This window comes from Mauremys reevesii, linkage group 6, assembly GCF_016161935.1.
Source record: "Mauremys reevesii isolate NIE-2019 linkage group 6, ASM1616193v1, whole genome shotgun sequence".
In the NCBI taxonomy this organism is placed as follows: Eukaryota; Metazoa; Chordata; order Testudines; family Geoemydidae; genus Mauremys; species Mauremys reevesii.
The window spans coordinates 53,595,232-53,613,926 of record NC_052628.1 but is presented as its reverse complement, the minus strand read 5'-3'; the positions used below and the strand labels follow the sequence as shown (position 1 = coordinate 53,613,926).

At 38.7% G+C, this 18,695-nt stretch overlaps 1 long non-coding RNA gene across 1 annotated transcript in view; it reads right to left on the bottom strand.

Moving 5' to 3' along the window:
- Positions 1 to 18,695, bottom strand: part of LOC120407824 — a 59,157-nt gene that overhangs the window by 17,681 nt on the left and 22,781 nt on the right. The window contains exon 4 of the long non-coding RNA XR_005600273.1: positions 12,777 to 12,879. This is a non-coding gene — a long non-coding RNA (uncharacterized LOC120407824). The remainder of the gene's footprint in view (positions 1 to 12,776; positions 12,880 to 18,695) is intronic.

Sequence of the window (18,695 nt, the reverse complement as noted above, 5' to 3'; positions counted from 1 at the left end):
CAATGTGCTGTATTTGCATGAAGCTTGAAGACAGTGCATGTTATCCAAGCTGTTTGATCAACTATTGTATAAATACGTATGTATACAGTCTACTCAGTACGGTTGATTCTCTCATCAACAATGTGCAAAACTCACATTTATGTTAATGGAAGTTATGTATACTTCGAGAAAGGAGAATAGACTCCCACGTGTATAAATTCATTGTCTGCCTCCTTCTCTTTGAAATATTACATTTTTAGAATCCTGGTTTTAAAAATGCACTATAAATCTGACAGTGAGTGTTACTGAAGTCTCAACTCTAAATAAATAGTTTAAAATAAAAGTTGTATAAATATCCATCTGTGCCAACGATGCGATTTGAAAGGGAGTGCTGTAAACACAAAGTAAATTAAATGGGATCGACTTTTGTGGGGTACATGGCTACTTAGACTAGTTATTATAGAGGAGATGTTGTTGTGTGGTGCGACAGCACGTACCCATGTGGTTAACCTACAACTGGTAGAAGAAACAAGCCCCACCCATACCTAGGAGCAGTGCCATAGCCAGACCACAATTCCTGTGAGGCAGAAACTTAATTTGCTGAAAATGAAGCACAGGCACTGTCACAGCTCATTAGCTGGTTACAGACATATTACTAGGGAAGAAAGTGGAATTTGGTGGATGGTCCAACTTCCACATGTGCTGTGAATAAAACAGACTATTGTTTTTTGATAAAGAAGTATTGTTTTGAATATGCCGAGTAACTAAGTCAAGCCAGTGGAATTTTTTTGCCAAATATAGTCTCTTGCTCACTGCTAAAAATCCTAGCTTTTAAATTAGGAGCTGAAGTCATTGAAAAAAAGAGTTTACATTCCTGCAGCCTGCTGCAGCAAAGCCAAACAAATGTTTGGCTTAATAGTCATCTCTTTCATGAGTCTCACTTAAACATCTAAGTGAGAAAATGCTATTTCTATTATCAAGTAATTTAATGCTGAAAGCATTTTTTTTTCACATGTTCAGAGAGATGCAATAGGGACACTGCTGTGGTATTAGCCTATGAAACATTTTTTAATTTAGAGAAACTATGGTTTCAGCTTCTGGCCTTAAAAACTGTAGGTCACCAACACTAGCAGTGTGGTTTTTTTTATACTCTCAAACCACAGAAATAGAGGAAAAGTGTCACAGTAGTCAGCTTCAGTGATATGTGCCCAAAGAGCTGGTGATATATCTAGGATTCAGAGCTCACCTAGGAAAACCAACTTTTAAATTCCATTGCCTTAAGTCAATTCTGTGTGGACACCCTGTCACAATCTATAAAAGGAGATACTGTAGATGCTGGCAGACTGAATTTTCTTCCATAGACTGAGGCATGTATTTTGTGCTTTCTGCATTTATGCTCTCCACTAGGACAAGCAGCGTTTCCAGGACCATTCATGACTTAGGTTTGGACTCCTGTGATAGAAGGCCAGATTCAATATCACATCTGCACAAGCTCCAATGCAGAGACAGAGGGAAAGTGGCTTGTGCCTATCTATTCAGGAGCTGCTGGGGCCTACTGGCTCCTGGAGCATGCTGGGGCAGCCATGAGATTTTTAATCACACTGGAAACCAGCCATAAGTTGAGATGAATTAACAACTCAACCAGTTAGGTACTAAAAGCATTCCTACTTAACCCTCTGTGGCTTGAAGGTGGTGTGAGGAAGGCAAAAATCTCCCTGGTCCTCTGCTAATTGGTTCCTGGGAGAAAAAATTTCTCCCTGACCCCCAAACAGCCAGACCTGCAGCCTTGAGATCAGGACTGCCCCAGACACTGTCTTTCTTACTATTACCCGCTTCTATCCCTATGTCGGAGATATTCCTCAGTGGGAAGGGAGTTGCAGTGCATGTGTGAATTCTCTTTTTATAACCAAATAAACATTGCTGACATCTGTAAACAAATATCAAATGATCAGTAGTAAAATGGCATTCTCATGTGGAAGCATCCTTTGTTGTGGGGTGCATGCTCTACCCACTTGGGTTCGTACATGAAATAGTGAGGGGGAGGAACTCAAAATATTCAGAGGTCAGTTCAAACATTTGGACGTTTGGGAAACTCACCCACATTAGCTAAACCTTTGCCCTAAAGTAGAGAAAGCAGCCTTGCTATATATCAATTCATTAGCAACTCTTTTCTTTTTCAGAACTCAGAAGTGTGGGAAGTGCTCTTGAGGCAATGCACCGACTGCCATATTGACCCCCAACAAAGTACATTATGTGGGTGGAAGCGTGTCTGTTGACCACATTTTTCTTTAAAAAGGAGTACTTGTGGCACCTTAGAGACTAACAAATTTATTTCAGCATGAGCTTTCGTGAGCTACAGCTCACTTCTGTAGCTCACGAAAGCTCATGCTGAAATAAATTTGTTAGTCTCTAAGGTGCCACAAGTACTCCTGTTCTTTTTGCAGATACAGACTAACACGGCTGCTACTCTGAAACCTCACATTTTTCTTTGTGCTTTCTCTGTTTTAATGCTGCTAACCAAGTTTTATTTTGAATGTTCTCAGTCTCTTTCTCGCAGCACTACAGGCTGGTGGTTTGTCTGTGTTCTGGACCTATCTGACGGATGGCAGAGCTAGACACTGAAGGATATATAGGAGCACAGTGGGGTTGTGCTGGGAGAACTAATTGCACCACTGCAACAACAACGTTTGCATTTCCTGTGCCCAGCAAATAGCCAGAGTGAGCAGCTGTAGGATGCAGGAGAGTGCTTAAGCCTTGCTCACACCAACTGCAGTCACAGGGTGGTGTTAACACCTGTGCATGGTGGTAAGATATTTTGTGAGGACATGAGATATTTTACAGGAATGCTGAGGGGCTCCCATGGTGGCTACAACATCAAAATACTCTACTGCAGACAGGGGTCCGAACACACCATTTCACCTCACTTTCTCTGATTCCCCATCTGTAAAATGGAGATAATGTCAAGATCACATGATTATTATTAATTAGTGTTGGTATAGTGCTTTAAAATCCTTGAATGAAAGGTGTTCTAGAAGTGCAAAGTGTTATTATGGTGGTAATAAAAATGCTATAATTCAAGAAGGATACTGACAAATTGGAGAGGGTTCAGAGGAGAGCCACAAGAATTATTAAAGGATTACAAAACATACAGCGATAGAGTCAAGGCACTCAATCTATGTAGCTTAACACAAAGGAGGTTAAGAGGTGAATTGATCCCAGTTTATAAGTACCTACATGAGGAACAAATGTTTGATAATGGACTCTTCAATCTAGCAGAAAAAGGTATAACAAAGTCCAAGGGCTACAAGATGAAGCTAGACAAATTAAGACTGGAAATAAGGCACATATTTTTAACAGTGAGGGTGATTAACCATTGGAACAATTTACTGAGCATTTTGGTAGCTTCTCCACCACTGGTAATTTTTAAAACAAGATTGAATGTGCTTTAAAAGATAAGATCTAGTTCAAAAGGAATTATTTGAGGGAAGTTCTATGGCCTATTATACAGGAGGTCAGACTAGATGATCAGAATGGTCCCTTCTGCCCTATGAATAACAAATATTTTTGTAACATATGTTTTTACATTCATGATTGCTGTGGCTTCGCTTAACCAGCCAGCTGATTCCTATCACACAGGGAAAGCCCTGTATGGCATAAAGCTGGGGTAGACAGCATTGGGGATCAGGCTTTACCTATACCTGCACTCAAGAAGCGTGCACTCAAGTTAATTTAATTCCCCCAATCTTATTTTCCCCTTTTAAAATGTAGGAAGTTAAATACAAAATTATGATTTTATATATAAAAATAATAATAAATATATATAATCACAATCATAGCATGTGTGTGTATATATATATATGCTGTCAATTAATCGCAGTTAACTCATGCAATTAACTCAAAAAATGAATCACGTTTAAAAAAATTAATCACGATTAATAGCAGTTTTTACTGCACTGTTAAATAGAATACCAACTGAAATGTATTAAATATTTTAGATGTTTTTCTGCATTGTCACATATATTGTATTCTGTGTTGTAATTAAAATCAAAGTGTATATTATTTTATTACAAATATTTGCATTGTAAAAATGATAAACAAAAGGAAGTATTTTTCAATTCACCTCATACAAGTACTATAGTACAATCTCTTTGCCATGAAAGTGCAACTTACAAATGTAGATTTTTTTTTGTTTCATAACTGCACTCAAACACAAAACAATGTAAAACTTCAGAGCCTACAAGTCCACTCAGTCCTACTTCTCGTTTAGCCATTTGCTAACACAAACAAGTTTGTTTACATTTACAGGAAATCATGTTGCACTCTTCTTATTTACAATGTCACCAGAAAGTGAGAACAGGCAGTGGCATGGCATGTTTGTAACCGGCATTGCAAGGTAGTTACGTGCCAGATATGCTAAACATTTGTGTGCTCCTTCATGCTTTGGCCACCATTCCAGAGGACATGCTTCCATGCTGATGACGCTCATTAAAAAAAGAATGCGTAATTAAATTTGTGACTGAACTCCTTGGGGTAGAACTTTAAAAGTGAATTCTTCTAAGGCAACTTTTACTCAGCCATATTGCAGATATGTAATTATAACTCAATGTGGCTAAGTTAATGTTATTGGACTTTAGGAAACAGCTTTTACATCTTTTGCCTTTATTCATTTCAACTTTAATGAAATGAATAAATGAGTTGTAAATGCAACTTTAACATTGCATTAACATAATTTTATTCACTATTTGTTTCTTTTTTATGGTAGAAGATATTGCTTGTCATATCTTAAATGAGATCCTTGTGGATTTGAAAAAGTGTTTTTTTAAATAATCTACTGCACTAATATGCAATAGTGATGCATATTGAATTATTTTTATTGAGATAAAATAATAAAAAGCCTGTCCCACTCAGCGTTGCCAATTCTTGTAATTTTATCACAAGTCTCAATATATTTGACATTTTTCTTAAAGCTTCAGCTCCTGGAATCACGGGATTACATGACTGTCAGCTTTCATTACAAAAACCATTTCTAGACTACCTAATTATAGAGAAAATCTTGAAAAATTGACACCAAAATGCTCAAAAGTCAGAAAGAGAATAAAAAGAACTAAAAATATATTGGGTGAAATCCAATGGCATAGACTTCAACAGAGCTAGGAAGTAACTCATTTTTTAAAATCTCAACGTTTTAAAAACTTTTAAGTCTCACCTTTGGTGGCCTCACTTACGAGTTTTGAAAACCTGGGGTTTGCAACACTGCTAATACCATAACAATATTTGCTGTGAAACTACTGGGTCTCTTCCCCCCACCCCAAGTCCCAGGAGCAGTACTGGAAGATCCATGCTATTCTTGAAATGCCTGACAAAACCCAAATGAAAAGCTCCAGCATCTGAAAGGCTAAAGTTTCTCAGATTTCAAGTAACACCAGGGACCATGAAATGCTGGCTATACCACCCATGACCACTGTATTGACTATCAGACTTTTGCTCACATAGCTGATCTCAAATAGAGAATGAAAACTCTGGTGGAAGCAGGTGATTAAAAGACTTGAAAAAAAAATTGAAAGTGACAGCTCACTCATGTTGACTTAATAGCCGGTAGTTCTTCAGGGTGGATTAATTTTACATGAGAACATAAGAATGGGCATACTGGGTCAGACCAGTGGTTCATCTAACCCAGTATCCTGTCTTCTGACAGGGGCTGGTGCCAGATGCTTCAGAGGGAATGAAGAGAAAAGTGTAATTTATTGAGTGATCCATCATCTGTTGTCCAGTCCCAGCTTCTGGCAGTGAGACACCCAGACCACGGAGTTGCATCCCTGCCCATCTTGCCTAATAGCCATTGATGAACCTGTCCTCCCTGAACTTATCTAATTCTCTTTTGAACCCAGTTATACTTTTGACCTTCACAACATTCCCTGGCAATGAGTTCCACAGGTTGATTGAGTGAAGAAGTACTTCTCGCTGCCTTTTAATTTCATTATGTGACCCCTGATTCCTCTGTTATGTGAAGGGATAAATAACACTTCTTTATTCATTCGACACCATTCACAATTGTATAGACTGCTATTATATTCCCCCCCGTAGTCTTTTCCAACCTGAACGGTCCCAGTCTTTTTAATCTCTCCTCATATGGAAGCTGTTCCATAACCCTAGTCACTTTTGCTGCCCTTCTGTTTACTTGTTCTAATTCTAATATATCTTTTTTGAGATGGGGTGACCAGAACTGCATGTAATATTCAAGGTATGGGAGTACAATGGATTTATATAGAGGCATTATGATATTTACTCTTATTATCTATACCTTTCTGAATGATTGCTAATATTTGGTTAACTTTTTTGACTGCCTCTGCACATTGAGCAGATGTTTTCAGAGATCGATCCACAATGACTCCAAGATCTCTTCTTGAGTGGTAACAGCTAATTTAGACCCCATCATTTTATATGTATAATTGAGATTGTTTTCCAATGTGCATTACCTTGCATTTATCAACATTGAATTTCATCTGCCATTTTGTTGCCCAGTTGCCTAGTTTTCAGAGATCCTTTTGTAGCTCTTTGCAGTCTGAGTAGTTTTGTATCATCTGCAAGTCATCTGCCACCTCACAGTTTACCCCTTTTTCCAGATCATTTATGAATATGTTGAATAGGACTGGGCCCAGTACAGACCCCTGAGGGACACCACTATTTACCTCTCTCCATTCTGAAAACTGACCATTTATTCCTATCTTTTGTTTTCTATCTTTTAACCAGTTATCAGTCCACCAGAGGACCTTCCCACTTATCCCATGAGTACTTACTTTGCTTAGGAGCCTTTGGTGAGGGACCTTGTCAAAAGTTTTCTGAAAATCCAAGTATTCTATATCCACTAGATCACGGTTGTCCACAAGTTCATTGACCCCCTCAAAGAATTCTAATAGATTTAGTGAAGCATGATTTCCCTTTACAAAAACCATGTTGACTCTTCCCAAACATATCATGTTCATCTACGTGTCTGATAATTCTGTTTCTATTATAGCTTCAGTCAATTTGCCTGGTACTAAAGTTAGGCTTGCTGGTCTGTAATTGCCAGAATTGTCTTTGGAGCCTTTTTTAAAAATCGGTGTTATATTAGCTATCCACCTGAGTTCTGATACAGAAGCTAATTTTATGCAATAGGTTACATGCCACAGTTAGTAGTTCTGCAGTTTCATAGTTGAGTTTCTTTAGAACTCTTGAGTGAATAACATCTGGTCCTGGTAACTTATTACTGTTTATCAATTTGTTCTCAATCTGGGAGAGCTCCTCAACTTTGCCTAAAAAGTATGGCTCATGAATAGGAATCTCCCTCACATCCTCTGCAGTGAAGACTGAAGCAAAGAATTCATTTAGCTTCTCTGCAACAGTTTGGCCTTCCTTGAGTGCTCCCTTAGCACCTTGAGCGTCCAGGGGGCCCACTGATTGTTTGGCAGTCTTCCTGCATCTGATGTACTTAAAAAAAATATGGCCACCCTTTTGCCAGCATAACTATTACTGATCATGCTGCCATGCCAGCACCGATGTTTTGAGCAAAGTAGTAGTTCAGAAGGAAGTGTGGTGGAAATTTCCAAAATATAGACAGTCTCTTTGTATAAAGACAGGCTTTTATATTTAATTGCTAGGCCTGGACCGCTTGGCTACTATGATTACTGGCTCTGTATGAGTATACTTTGGTGAATTTATGTCGGTGCAATCCCTCAGTGAATGAAACATTCCCTTCCCCCACTGCCATTTACTCTTGGCATATCGCTATGGGGAGGGGTAATTAAACAGGAAGGAAATTGTCAACAACTTTGTAGTTAACATATTACACTGGCTGGGAGTGTGCGTAGTTTAGGGCATAGAATGGTTGTATTGTCTCCTGTCCTAGTCAGAGCAAGGGGAGAAGGTAGGGATAAAATTGTGCTTAAAATGATGCTACTGTTAGGAGGGGAGTTTTCTCTAACACAGTGGTTCTCAACCAGGGGTACGTGTGCCCCTGGGGGTACAACAGAGGTCTTCCAGGGAGTACATCAGCTCATCTAGATAGTTGCCTAATTTTATAACAGGCTACATAAAAAGCATTAGCAAAGTCAGTACAAACTAAAATTTCATAAGACAAAATGAGAAAGTAAGCAATTTGTCAGTAATAGAGTGCTGTGACATTTTTGTATTTCTATGTCTGATTTTTAAGCAAGTAGTTTTTAAGTGAAGGTGAAACTTGGGTGTATACAAGACAAATCAGATACAGTGGTCTGGAAAGGTTGAGAACCACTGCTCTTGCACACAGAACTCTGTGCCAAGCAACAGCACATAGTAAAGTATGAATTTGAGGCTTGACACAAAGACCACTGAAGTCAATGGAAAGCCTCCCACTAATTTTAATGCAGCAAAGAATCCTGTGGCACCTTATAGACTAACAGACATTTTGCAGCATGAGCTTTCGTGGGTGAATACCCACTTCTTCGGATGCAAGCCGAAGAAGTGGGTATTCACCCACGAAAGCTCATGCTGCAAAACATCTGTTAGTCTATAAGGTGCCACGGGATTCTTTGCTGCTTCTACAGAACCAGACTAACACGGCTACCCCTCTGATACTTGACACTAATCTCAATGGATCCAGGACATGGCCCTCATATCAGATATCTACATCCTTTATGTATGCATGTAAAGTATGATGCTGGAGTCAAAGCTATCCCAACTACCACAAATACAAAGTACCTTGCAGATGTCTCATTGATAATTTAACATTGTCATAAACAGTTAGTTAAGGGTTAAGGTCTCTTTTACCTGTAAAGGGTTAACAAGCAGCACCTGAGGAACACCTGACCAGAGGACCAATCAGGGACAAGATAATTTCAAATCTCTGTGGAGGGAAGTTTTTTTTTTCTGTGTTCTTTGTTTTGAGTTGAGTCTCTCTTGGGAGCTAAGGGACATCTTAGCTCCCAGACATCTTAATCAAGTCCTCCCAGGTTTCTGCAGTATTTTTCATCTATTCAGTCTAGTGAGTATTAGAAAGGCGTACTAGTATTATAAGTTTATTTCTACATTTGCAATTGTGTGTTTGCTGGATAAATTCTTTATTCCTGATTGCTGTTACTTTGCTTTTACTGAGAAAGAAGGGGGAGGGGAAATTCTCTCCAGGTTTATAGGTTAGACTCTGTGTATTGTTCCATCCTGGTATTACAGAGATAGTGTACTTTCTTTTGTTCTTTTAATAAACTCTTTTCTTTTCTTTGGACTTGGTTAATTCCTTCTCTTGTGGAAATTCAGGGGAAGGGGTGGGGGGAAGAGTGAGTTCCTCCTGGGTTTGATTCATGGAGTTGAATCGGTGTGTATCTCTCCGGAGTAGGCTAGGAGAGAGAGGGAGGGGGGAAGTGGGCTGCTTCCCTTTGTGTTGAGATTCAGGGAGATTGAATCTGTGTTCCCCAGGGAGAGTTTGGGGGAACAGGCAGTGTGTTATCCACTTTAAACGTAACTGGTGGCAGCAGGACCAGATCTAGACTAGGATTAGTTTAGAGGAGCTCATGCAGGTCCCCATCTTGGAACCCAAAAGCTCCAAGTGGGGGAGAAAACCTATGACAAACATGAGGATGTTACATTTTAAAATTTAAATAACAAAGTTCTTTTAAATGTGTCCTGCTTGAAAACAGAAAAAACAGATCCCATGTTTTAAAAAAGGTTAAGCTTAAAGGTTCTTCAGAAAGAGGGAAAGGAACCTTCACCTCATCAGTTCCGATGGAAGCCAACAGTCAGACTCTTAAAATCTATGGCATGTTCACATTTAAAGAAGGTTTTAAAAATGTCTTAAAATAAAACTTAGCACATACTTGTTTATGCTATTTCCATGAATGCAAGTTTATCAGGGTGGGTAATGTGGCTTATAAATCACCAAACTGTATAATTCCAGGAGATCCACACACTTAGAGGCAGATTATGATTTCAGTTACACTGATGTAAATCAGGAGTAACTCCACTAATTACAGTGTAGTTGCTCTGGATTTATATATGTGTCACAGATTAAAACTGGCCACCAGTTTATACTAAATAAAAATCTCTTAGTCTGCAAAAATGAAACTTCTAATAATATGTACGATTGGAACTGTCCACAACTATTTCACTGTAACTGTTACCTAGTGAGAGTCCTACGGTTCTCTGGTACAAAAAGCCTGTCAGTTCTTTTTACTACCAGTCTGCTTTAATACCAGTCTGTGGATTGGGACAGCTGAAATAGCAGTCATTGAGAACATTTTCAAGCCATGATTATGGAACTCACGTCACTTATCACCACGTCAGAATATTTTCCTCGGCACATTAGAAACTGACTTTCCCTTGATTTTCTTTTCAAAGATCCCAAAGGTTCATTGACAATGTCAAGGTACTATAAAATTCAGCATAATGTGAACCACTCTCTGATACTGCCTTTCCCTACTGCCTTTCAGTTGCAGAGTTCTAAATGCAATAAAAAAGAAGATATTTTGAATGGAAGTGATACAGAAATTGGTAACACTCCTTGAGTTTAAAAATCACATAATGTTGCTAATAGATAAGGAATGTATTTCCCAAGTTGGATGTTGGCTACATAAGTTTGAATATCTGAGTAATTATTTTTAAATAAGATGATTTCAAATGCTGAAAAGGGATACAATAATGGATAATATTATCTTGTTAGCACACTTAATATAGCATATATTAATCCATCCCCTATTTTGTCTAACACTAATGCCGAAAATAATATAGTTCTGAACAGCAAACCCAAGCAGCAATGTGGTCATGGGAAACTGGAACAAATGACCACTTTCTTGGGAAAGCAGCACACTGTGAGTTTGAAGTCGTTCTTGTTTACATAGTGGCTTGACTCTCAGCAACAGGTCATACCCACGGAAACAAGAGCTGCCTGAAATATCATGTAGGGCCAGTAAACCCAGGAATGCTCTCGGAGCTGCCAGGAGTGCCCCAAATGATCTCAAGCAGTCTGCCTTCTTGAGATTCTGGTGAATTTCAGACTTTGCTGACTGGCCCAAGGTGAGCTTTAACAGAAGATAACAGAACTGGCACACAATGTAGCCTGGTTTTTCTTCTTTCAACTGCTAAGCATCATAATGGCTCTATAACACAGATTCTGATTACTGCTAGGGATTAATAGTATTGCCAATGTAAGAGTCCATTTAAAAATGTAGCTAATATAAATGTTACTTTGATGTATTTTTCAAGAGGCAAAAGAACCCACTTTAAAAAAAAAAAAACCCTAAGCTGGTCTGTAGATAACTAAAGAAACAAATCTGTGTTTTCTCCCTAAATGAAGGTACACCTAAAAAGCCAAGATTTTGTTTAATGAGTTATTGTGTTCACATTTGAACCAAAGATAAAGGTTTCCTGTTACTGGCTCACACTTCAGGATAGATTCTCCATACTTTGCATCACGTGTTACACAGAGTTTTCCAACTAACAACTCCCTGTGCATCAGGCTTAAAATGAACCCCTTCATTCCTGCTCTGAGAAACAAAAGAACAAAAAGCTTCTGTATTCTGCAGCAGTAAAATTATCCCCTGTGATAGACCGCCGCCTCTCCAGACTACTGCAAAGTTTTTTACCACTGTGATGAGTGCCTCAGCTGATTAGTTTGTAAATCCATGCTGCTGCTTCCACATCTCCCCACCTCAACCCTTGCCACTGAAATCTTAACCAAGTCTGTGGGGCCTAATGTGACTTGCAAAGCAGCATCCCTTTTAGCTTTATAAGTTTCATTGTCACCTCATTACACCAAGTTTACTTTGGGTAAATGTTCCCACGTCCATATCTCAAACACCACATCTGTGCCTTGTTATGATTTTCTGTCTAGTGGCATTTCCAAAAACACCGTCCCCATAATCAGTAGTCCAGGATGGAAGGAAACCTATTCTGTAAGACAATCTAGTCAAACTGTTCTAATAGTGAAAAACACAGAGCTGGCACCGACTAGTAGCAAAGAACTATTCAGAGGCACTACATCGTACACGTTTCTAAGAACATTTAGTCTCTACGTTCTCAGACTGGCTGCAGAGGCTAAATTGGGATGTACTTGAACAACAAGGCTGTTGTTTAAATTATAATGAACCTTTTGAGGATTTTGTTTAAAGGGATGGATGTGGTGGATTTTAAACAATTTAACTGGCAATAGTTTGCATGGTTTTATTTTAAAACTCTGTTTTTACATGAGTAGAGATTGGAGGAAACAAGGAACATTGTCACTATTTTTCTGCTAGGTGAAGACCTTCCAATCTCAATTTTATTATAAAATCTTTAAAAGAGACAAACAAACTAAATTGATTTGCAGGGCCCAATACCAAAAATGCTTATACAATTCAGTAAATTTAGTGAACCAAGTAGTGCCCTTGAGCAAATGAAGAATTTACTCATATGAACATTTGCAGGATCGGGCCACTAGGTTGTCATTTTCTGACCTTTCAGAAGTGTGCCTGATTTATACAGAGTAAAAGATTTAACAAAAGTACATTCACCTGGTTCTTCCTATAATCAGCCCTCTGTCACAGATTTATCTAATTTAAATGAGATGTACCCTTATATGTAAAATGTACACAAGGTTTGTTGGTGTTGCTTTTTTTTAATCAGGTCTTTAACATTGCATATCTATTTGAATATTTATCTTAACAATAGGCATTTTAATTTGCACTGTGATCAATAGAATACATTAGAACATGCTAATAAAACACAATACTGCATGCTTATAAAGCTTCTATTAAAGTTAAGGGATAGGTTACACTATGGAGCTGTAATATATCCTTTCGGCACAGGATTCTTACCAAGCAAAACCCAGTGAAGTCAACGGAAGTCCTTCCATAGTCTTCTGTGGAGTATGCATCAAGTGTTAAGACAGTAAATATATGTATTACTCTTAAAAGTTACCTGCAAAGGAAACAATAGATTTATGATGTATACAGATCCCCTGAAAGGCCTTTTCTAAGTTAAAAAAAAATAGTGAGGGGCAATGGGTTCTTCTGTTTGTTTATTTATTTATTTAACTTACACATATTGGGAATGTCATGTCTGGTTTTCCCTAATTTTGCTAGAGGACTTATTGGAGGTTTCAGACATGTGGGCTAAGAGCTCTTTCACACCTTAATTGAAAGGCACGGGTCTTGAAATTTCTAAAAAAAACCCACTTTTTTCACGAGTTTGTAGGCTGCTAATGTTAGCAAAAAATAACTAACAGCCATGCATTTTAAAGAGCCCAAACAGAAATCCTGTCCCATCTCAATAAGATTTTATTTCTTGGTATATGTGATGTAATAATGCTACCAGTCCCCTAGTAGTTCATAGAGCCTTCCAGGGCACACAAGAAATTTTACTGAGTTCCACTGAGTTTTGGGGCAGGTTTTAACCTAATCTCAAAGTGAAGCTTTGGTCCAGCTCATCAGGATCAAAACAAAAACAACAATCACTACAAAGCAAAACAATCACATTTTGCAGAATGCTTATCCTAAACAGCAAAACACATCCAAACCCATAAATAAGTGTTAGCTACTATCTGCTGGATCTAGAACAAAAAAGGAGTTAAATACTGTATGTATGCAATCTCTTTTTCAGAGATCACAGTCAGATGGTTAAGTATAGCGTAGTGTTCTACAATAATCCTTATAATACCTATTACCCACACATCTATTAACTCATAAAAAAGCACACACATTATTATTAATATTTCAGGCATTTATAATGCAGTTAACTCTTTTGTGTTGAAGCTCACTTTACACAGATTAAGAAAGTACCAAACAACTTTGCATGAGTGGGCAGAACATATGCTCCATGATTATGTGCTGCCGCTGGCTCAATTTCCTTTAGAGGACCAGAGAGAGTTGATTGCATCCAGTAGACTTAATGTCAAGGGATTCAGTATCAGAGCATTCCAGAACCTGCTATTAGCTAGTAGGCTGAATGAAATGATGTTCTTGCCTCCTGCCCTAAATATGGCTAGGTTCAGGCATGGAAGTATTTCCAGCAAGGCTGAGCTCCAGAGGTGAGAGGCTGCCACTAAGAATGTCCTACCCCAGACAACGGTGAATACTGTCCTTGTAGCAGACTGATGAAACATTCCTTCCTAGCCCTACAGATGCAGCAGGGCACAGACAGAGAGATGGTTTCTGAAATAAAACACATGGTGTCAGACCATGGCTGGCCTGTGGAACACGCAAGAGGCATTCCGTCACCTTCAGGGCCTACTCAGAAGCCAGCCACAACCTCAGTATAGGGACTGCTCAAGGCTAGCATCACAGAGGGAGCCAGCAGGGAAGGACAAGACCAAAGCTGGGCTGGTGCGGGACAAATATGCAGTGTACCTCCGAAAGGATGGAGGACCTGCCCCACAAGCTAGTGCACTCCTAAATCCCCAGAAGATGGCAGTCAGAATTCCTACTTGGGCCCCATTTCAGTGTAACCCAGCCTCTCACACACAAACATCATAGAATAGACAATAAGGCATGGAGGACAGTATTTTATAGTTATTGCCCACAGAAGCTCTCTCATTTTACTTTCCCAAGGTATGAAGTACTCTGCATATCACAAATACAGCGGCCTCTCACAGTCTGAAATGTAGCTGTCTTTTCACCCCTTCCAGGAGATATTTTGCTGGGTAAACACACAGTTAGCTTCTGCTCCAGCACTCTCTGTCATTCATTAATTGGAGCAAAGCAGTGTCTTCTCCTTAATAATGCCTGAGCGCAAACACGATATATGGACCTGGCACCAGGAAGTTCAAGCTTATCCATTGTATTATACTATGTAATTGTTTTGGAATTGTATTATAAATTTTGGAGAACAGTACAAGAGAGATATTGGAGGGGGGAAAATCTTGTAAAGACATTCTTGTGAGTAACCTCTCTATTTCAAGCATAATTAGCTCTTGAGGCAGAACAGAGCCAAAGAAATCATGCATCCATTAAACTAAAATAAACACGTTCACACACAATTTAGTGAATTCAGTTTGCTCTGGAATACTTAAAATTCCCAATTTTTAACCTTAGCCTTGTTTTCAAATTATTCCATTCTTGCTTCAAGAATTTAATCCTTCACTGCAGCTGTAAACATCTCCATGTGGCCTGTACATACATTTTCAAGACCTGCAACAGTGCTTTTACAGAGCATAAAATTTTCAGATATTAACTGCCATTATCCTTCTTAAGTAGATAATAAAGTTGTAAGTAGGGACAGACGAACCAATACAGAAAGAGCAAGACAAACCCTGGAACATGGCCCAAAGCTCAAACCCCAAACAAACCTTTTTGAGCTTCTGAAAAATTTGCGAGAGTGACCCTTACCTCCACCTCTCACCTAAAGAAAACTGAGGATATTTCAAATGGTCTCCACATCTCCTTATTTCCACCAGCAACAGACACACATATGCTATTTATTTGGAGACAGATATTGGGAGAAAATTCTCTGCTACACCTTTGTAACATCTGGTCTTTGGTCTGACAGGGAGTCATTGGGCTGCTTCTTCTGGTCCTCTAAGAACATCCGATAAGCCTGCTGCCTTTTCCTTAATTTTATGCCAAATGGATGATTAGTCTATTGCTCCTCAAATTCACATGGTAGTGAGCCAGCGGCCAGTCATTCTTCATGGCAGTGATCTACCAGCCAATTGTCAGGAGGACATGTAAATGCTTTGTACAATGTTGATGCTTACCAGTGAGCTAGTCCATCAATATTTAAAGCATTCAGCCGTGAAACACCTCAGCATGCTGTGGGCCAGTCTCAAATTTCCTTTCTTGTGTTGGAAAATCCTACTATTAAATATCTAACCCTAAAACTCCTGTCTTCTAAATTTTCCACTTTTTAAAATTATTTTCAACAACATGCATCAATATCCCACTCCCATTATGAAATGTCTTGGAAAACTTGTTCCAGCCCTCTTGCTCCTTTAAAAAGCCTGTATTATGCAAATATATAAGTATATATGGATCCACTCATTAGGAGGTGCTCATTCTGGCTGCATTTTGTTTAAACACACTTTTTTCCCCATGAATGGATGCTGTTGAATGGCAACATTTCAAGAACAATTTATCCTGGGAATAGATTTACCAATGTACCCAGAATAACTTGTATAAGATATCTGACAGATATTCTGTCTGATAGAATATCAGAGAGGCTGGTTGTCTTACATATTTGTAATAGTTAAAACACTGATACTGCAGAAGAGGGGGCCTTCCTTAATCTCGTCATTAGCAGCCGGCTGGAATGTCTGCAGCTCTTGGAAGAGTGGTTTATTTAAAATTTTGCTCACTGGGATAGAAACACACATTTTGCTTATCTGACGGCAAAATAATAAAATGTACACCCAACAATCTGTCTGATTTGGCAGATTTTGGGTGCTTGCAAGTAGGTAGGGCAATAAAGATGTGCACTGAAGTCAAAGTGCAACCCATTGCAGAAGGCACACACAAGGCGTTGTGTGACATGGTGCACTCACTGCCTCACTGCTGTAGTGGTGGCCTCCACACCAGCTCCAAATAGGTGGAACAGAGAAGGAAATACTGGGGACAGGCTGGGGGAGAGATCACTATTTCAGTTGATAGTTCCCTGGGGCTGCAGATTCACTCTATGTGGCAGCCCTAGGTCTGGGGGTGGATTATCCTCTCCACTCCTTCCTCCTGACCCTGCTTACTCCTCTGCATAACATTCCTTAGGGAGATGAGCCATTAAACAGAACCCAGATGAATCAATCACAGAATCAAATACATTAAGAGTAAATTACACCAACTAATCCAGATTCCTGCCAATGCAGGATTATTCTGGTTTTAAATGTCTCAAATAAAAGACTTCCCTTTGGATGACTATGATCAAGGCTTCCCTCCTACTGACCCCTAAGCATTGTCTATACTAGTTTTTTTCTGGAAAATTCTCCACTGTTGCTATTACAGGAGCAGGTCCACTGGTGAGGGCAGTGTTTAGACAAGGTGACACTGGTCATCAGCATATTTTCTGCTGCTTGTGGAAAGTTTAGACAACATCGTGCTTAACATGGCAGCAGTTGTCTGGAGTCATTTCTACTCTAGCAATCACACTCTTGCTATCACCAATGGTCTTGTATCTGTGTTAGCAGTAGTAGAACTTTTCTCATAAAACAAGCCTCATGCTGACACATCCTAGGACTCTGCTTTTGACTGTTTTATGTTGCAGAGTAATGATCCTATCCAGGACTAAGAGATTTGTCCTGAGGATGAGACAAACCCAGACCAACCAACAGATAGTATGTATAAAATTAAAGAGGAGTTTAGGTCTTTTGGTTATCAATTGTGCATGTGTATTCTTGAATGTTTTGTCTTCAGTACCATCACCCAAGTTAAGAAAATAAGATCATTTCCCTCCTTTTATCACAATATTTCCCTGTAGGAAGTGTTATCAATATTATGTCTGTTAGCTGCAGCCTGTTAGTTATAGCCATGCCTGTTAGCCTTGAATATTTAGAAAGTTAAAACCAGTGCCAATATGTTATTACTACAAAGAGGCTCTGCAAGAATAGAGATCTACCTGTGCAAAGCAACTTGCTAGATCAGGGCCTTTTTATATCTATAATTACTATATTTTGTTCTTCCATATTCACACTTCCTTATGCTTTCTAGGCACCATGTTGTGAATGAGGTACTTGATCAGAGAGCAAATGTAGGGTCTGATCCATAGCCCACTGAAGTCACTGGAAGGATGCCAATTCAGCTGTGTGGACTTGATATCAAATGTTTTGAAACTAGCTTTCTCTCTTCTGGAAAATATTCTGGTTTGGCAAGAATTTGTGTATAGAACTTCAGTTCCTTAACATGCTTAATTGACAATAGAAGGGAGACAAAGCGTTTAAAGGTTATTGTAATTACATCTACTTACATTTTCTTTCCATTAGCAACATTTTGTTAGCTTTCCAAATTATGCAGTGTTGCTTTGACCTATTTTTTTAGATGCCTGAAAGGATAATAAAGGATCTGAAAGGCAGTAATTTTGGACTTAAAGTTCGAACTTTGAATGCTTGTATTTTTAGTACATAATCTAAAAGATGCTCGTAGAAGGAAAAAAGTAGATCTAGTTCAGAAAAGTAAGAGAATTGTTTGGAAAAGGCAACAGCTCTTTATGGGTTTTGGGGTTTTGTTTTCCATTCATCTTTTATTTTTCCAAGTACACTATTCCTTTTTAAATTAATAAGTATGCAATATCACTTACAGACCAAGAAAAGCTATTATTAGTACAAGCATCAGTAGGGTTTTATAGTCTCTTCAGACCTTGTGAATATTTCAAATGTAACAATGAAAATACATGTACAGTAAAGGCACCAAACTAACATAAAATGATATAATGACTTGTTCAGAGGTGGATTCTAATTTGCTTCTTGGAGATTTCCAATCCAAAGACTATCTGGTTATACGTTAGTCTCTTAAGAAATATTTGGAATTCAGAAATCAGAAGACATGCTAAAATTCCTGGAAACTATGCATCAGAATTATTGGCTGATGGCTTCTCTAAATGGAAGAAAGGGTCACAGAGATATCTGACCAACACGAAGCAACTGTTCTAAAGAATGCGGTTTAAGATTTTCAAAGTAATGCACACAGCTGTATTATGAGAACAGAGAAAGCAGAGAATAGAACAGTGGAGTAACAAATACTCCCATGTCATCAATTCTGCATGAATGATTTGCTCTGATAACACATCCTGATTGAAAATGTTCTTGAGTTAATTGGCCT